The sequence below is a fragment of the Saccopteryx bilineata genome, chromosome 4 (assembly GCF_036850765.1).
Source record: "Saccopteryx bilineata isolate mSacBil1 chromosome 4, mSacBil1_pri_phased_curated, whole genome shotgun sequence".
Classification (NCBI taxonomy): Eukaryota; Metazoa; Chordata; class Mammalia; order Chiroptera; family Emballonuridae; genus Saccopteryx; species Saccopteryx bilineata.
The window spans coordinates 259,160,859-259,166,248 of record NC_089493.1 but is presented as its reverse complement, the minus strand read 5'-3'; positions in this window follow the sequence as shown (position 1 = coordinate 259,166,248).

The window sequence follows — 5,390 nt, the reverse complement described above, 5'->3', positions numbered from 1 at the left end:
ACATTGTGAGTGAGCTTTATACAAGAAAGAGGATATAAAACTTCTGTTACTGGGCTGATCTTCAAAGAACACACCTTGGCCCTATCACATTTGGCAAATACATGTTCATGTATGGGTCTTAAGTAAAAAATAAATTATACACACACACATATGCAATACATATTTTAATGATTTCCCACTTTAACTACATTTTACAACTACCTACTCAGCTACGAGTCTTGCTTTCATTAGAGAAGGGGTATAGTAAATATTTATTGACATGATCCTTTGATTAATATTAATCTTCCTCACCTGACTGTGAGTTTCAATACAACAAAGGGCATGTCTGTTTGCTTCAACCCCAGAGGTTTAGTGTCTAGCAATGACACATGGTAGGGACTCAATAAGCATTATTCTGAATAAATGAATGAGAGACAACTCCCTTTATTTTGTGTTGTACAGACATAGCAGATAATATAGCAAAATATTTAAACATATTTCTTAAAACACTCAAAATAGTGAAAAAACATCCCTCAAAATTTCTCTGAGCAGTAGATGTTAACTTCAACGCTGGGGCCAAACGGTCAGTGTGTTGGAGGTCAGCGTTGTCTTCTTTCCAACTGATAAGCCAGCCGCCCTCTTCTTTTTAATTTATTTTTTATTTTTTTGTGACAGAGACAGAGAGAGAGGGACAGACAGACAGGAAGGGAGAGAGATGAGAAGCATCAACTTATAGTTGCGGCACCTTACTTTCTCATATGTGCCTTGACGGAGGGGGGGGTGGGCTACAGCAGACTGAGTAACCTTGGGCTCAAGCTGGTGAGCTATGCTCAAACCAGATGAGCCTGCGCTCAAGCTGGCGACCTCGGGGTCTCGAACCTGGGTCCTCCGCGTCCCAGTCTGACACTCTATCCACTGCACCACTGCCTGCCACCCTCTTTTGTCTGAACTGGGCTCCCTGGATGAATGTAGATGGATCTGAACCAGGGAACTGATGTGGCGCTTCTTACTCTTCTTTCCCCTCTATATGCTCTGAGAAATCTACCCTCCTTCATGGTCTAGGCTTGCTGAGAATAACAGAAGGTTTTAATCCATAAAAATGAAAACCTTCTCCCATTGCAATTCTATTTCCCGTTTCTCTAGGTAAAACCAAACTTTCCCTGAGGAAACGATGTAGATGTGCTTAAATGTTCTTAAAAGATCCCACATAGCACAAAATATTCAAGAACTAAACTGTTTCTTTTCATTTACATTTAAAAATAAATACGTATGTGGTAGTGGGGAAAAAAAGATGGGTAGGAGTTAGGAAATATTTTCCAATCCCTGCTTCATTGTGATCTCCCTGCCTACGCTCTGATTTCCTTGTCTGTAAAATGGGGTTGGTAAAATTATATCTTACCTAGTTTATAGAATTATTGTGAAGAATCAAATATAATAATACACATAAAAATCCTTGAAATAGAACAAAATGTGATGCAAATGTCTGCTGTCAATTACAAGATCCCCATGCCGTATTTCCTCGACAACGGCAGCCCCTGGCCTCTTTGTGCCTGGCTGTCTCTGTACACCATTCATTTCTTTTAGCACCAACGCAAGCAATCTTCTGTTATGTCACTCGAGAAGTTGTTGGAGGCTGCTGATTTTGGAGTAGACAGTGAGACAGTAATGGTCCTGTTCCCACAAACCTCCTGGGAAAGGCCACATCTCCTCCCATAATCTTTTTAATGACAGATATACCAAGCACGTATGAAATCAAGGCCCCTGCAAAAACTGTAATTTTACTATCAGTATGAGTTTAAGTAACGACTTTGGTATCCATTTGCAAAATGTCATTTCTGTTGGTTCCATCCTAGTAGCTCAAACAATAAAAAACCACAAATCCATTTCCTTTAATAAAACATAAAACTCTTCTCTGTATAATATATGTGCACTCGAACTATACTAATTTATTCTACACTTGCTTTTATTTTTTAGCATTTTTATTTGGCTCTTATCCCACATAATTAATGGTGTTTACATGGAAAGTTTCTTTAACTAATGTAAACGGCATAAGTGGATTACTAAGCAAACTTTAATACAAATAAACATTTTTCTCCCTTTAAAATTTTCTTTACTCTCCTCTGACTGTCTGGCACAAAACAAGAATTTTTTAAATGTCAAGGAGGATATAGAAATCAGGCTTCTGAAGTCCATTCTCTTCTGGTTAGACAGGCTTATAATTCTGTTTCCTGTAATGGTTGGCCTGAGGGAGTCAACAGTGACCCTGCTGACCTAACACATCCAGACTCAGAAGTCTGTCTTTTCTTTGGGAGGGTGCCACTGTTTTCCTCCATGACCTTAAACATAACACAATATCTGGCCCTTACAGATCATTTCCTGCCGTTTGCAGTACTGGAGATGAGACACTCATGAGATAAACAAACAAGTTCACTGTAAGGACCAGGAATAAAATCTACCAGGTTTCCAAATACCTCCATCAACACGATTACATCACCCAATCGTGGCGATTACTGGGACTGTCGCTCCTAGTCCAAGTTCAGAATGCATATATTTTAAGTGGCAGCATGGAGCCAAGTTACTGTAAAATTCAGTTGGCATGACAGTCGCTATCTGTCAGGACATACATTATTTTTCTAAGGCATTATCAAGGAAAAGCACTGGCATCAATAAAAGCCATTTCTTTACTCCTGTTCTCCCAGAAGCAAAGCCAGGGGTTGGGAGTGAAGATGCTTCCCTCCACACCACATAGCCAGCCTTTAAGAGAGGGGGAAGCCCGGCTCCAGGTCATCTCTGGAAGAATAATGCAATGTATCCTTTAAAGTACCCTTGAAATTATCGCAGGGCCAGACTAGAACATTCTTCAGTATCAGAATTGACCATAATGCAGGCAGGGCCTTGAGATCTAAGAGAAAAGTTAAACCCAGGGGAGTTTTGAATTGACATTCCAAAAACAGAGATCCTTGTACCAGTCCTGTCCAGATTCCCAGGGTTGTTGGGATTGGAGTCCAGACCTGGAGGCCTGGTCAAATGCTCATGACAAGAATGTTTGGAGTGAATGAAACTATGTAAGACTTATTACTGTACTAAGACCTTCACATCATTTGAAACATGTTAAAATGTGTACATGTCCCACATTTAATATTTTTGCTAATAAAGAATTTTATCATTTTTCTTTTGAAATTATTCAGCTAAAATAATTAATTTAAAACATGCTGTGATTTCTCAACCCTCATCATGCATATTTAGGAACTCTTGCTCAATAAGAACATCTCATCTAAAAACCTGTTTCAAATGTAATTAAATTGTTATGAACGCTAAATTCAGCAATTAATTTAGACTGACTCAGTATTATACACTGCTCACAAAAATTAGGGGATATTTCAAAAATGAATATGAAGCTATGAAATATCCCCTAATTTTTGTGAGTGGTATATTTTGTGACTATTTAATAAATGTTTATTAATTTTGCTTTGGCAGTTTTTCTTTTTTTTTTATTTAGGAGACAAAATTTTTCCTGGTAAGACTCTTGACAGTTTGCCAAAGACAGCTCACGTGCCCGGTATTGCAAGTCCTGTACCTACCGGCCACACTGGTCTGCTAGGCTTCTGGCACTCAACCAAGCTCTCCCAAAACGCCGGGGTATTGACTACAGTGAGTTCTCAGGGATTCTCAGCCATTCCATGGGATATCATGTGGATGTACTAAATCTGGTGCCTTCACCTGAACAACCCAAGATGTTCCTACTAATTAAACTCAAATTCTAAAAATGTGTGAATTTTTGGCTCCTTAGACAAATTTACTCCATAAGCAAATCTAAAAGCCTTCACTGTTGGCCTTTGGTGAAGTCATTCTTCTCCTTCAGTGAATGGAATGAGGTCTCACAAATCCAATTTATTTTGTTTTTCAACAAGAAATAAGATTTGGAAGCTGTTATGAAGTTGCATTTCTAGGAAGCTTTCCTATCACTCACCAAAGGCAAGTTATGCATGCTCTACTAAGGCGTTTATAACTAGACCCAAGATAACTTCTTGAAAGATATTATATCAGTGACTGTTAGGTGGAGTGCTCTTAGTCAACTTTTCCCCCCTGAAAGACTAAGTTTTATCAGAGTGTTTGAACTCAAAAATAATCACAGGTAGTCTGTTGACAGTCAGGAAATCTCTTTTTGCTATCAGCAAATGCTGGAGTGATAAAGTAATATTTCTGAAAACTCTACTTTCTAAATGTGTACTCTAACAATGTCACATAAATAACGTCTGTGTATTTCTGAACTTGGTTTGTTTTGTGTCATTTTTTTAAATCACTGAAACATATTGAGTGTATAGTGGTAAACTCATGGGTACTGGCATTGGACAGCATGAGATGGAATCCCAACTCTGCTATTTTCTAGCTCTGAGAACCAGGGCAAGTTAATTAAGCTTCCATTTCTTCATCTGTAAAATGGTACTAAGAATACTTAACAGGATTGTTCTCAGGATTAACCAAGTTAATGAGTGTAATAATGCTGTTGGTGAGCAATCAATAAATGCTAACTTTGAGTATTACTCTTTATTCATCATTTTCTCACTACAGTATCACTATTCAAGCCACCACACCTACTCCCTGACTTCCCTGCTCTTGTAATCTGCTCTCACCTACCCCAATGCCTTCTCATCTGCTTCTCAAAGTTGAGTCATCCCTTCAGAATGGAAAGGCAATCAGTTTGAACCCCTTTCCACATACAAACAAAAACAGAGTAAAACAATTCCTTCAGCTACCCTTAGCAAAAACCTGAAAGGCCCTTAACACCTGACTCCTGCCTACTGTCTTCAGCCTGTTGCCACTTATTTCCCACTCCCACTATGTTGCTGCCATACTAGCCAGTCTTCTATGCATTGTCCGTGCGGGACTCCCTCCAGTTCTCGCCTTCGTAAACCTGGACAGGTCTGTACCTGCCCAAGCCGGTTCTATACACCCCAGAGCCAAAGCTACCTCTCTGACTACATCACATTCTTATTTTTCCATCAGACCATACTCCTTCCCTTTCAAAGCACTAAGCTTACTGAACACATGACCTATTTAAAGGATCATTTCCTAAGGTCTGACTTACCCACGCAATTTTAAGTTTGCAGGGTACACTGTCAGTTTCATTCATAATCGTGCTCCTGATAACCTAGCTCAATTCAGACCCAGAGGAGCCCAGTAAACGTTGAATGAATGAATGAATGAATGAATGAATGAATGAATGAATGAAATAAAACGGAAGAGTATGCACATTCCCAAAAGGTTGGCTAGCCCACCTGACGCCTGTTATTAAATAGTACCCAAACACGCTGGGTCACATTTCCGTGCCCCACCTCCCCACATTTTTTTTTTCCTCAACAGGTCGGCCTCGGTTTTTCTGTGTCTCTTTTGACGAGTAAAGGATCAGG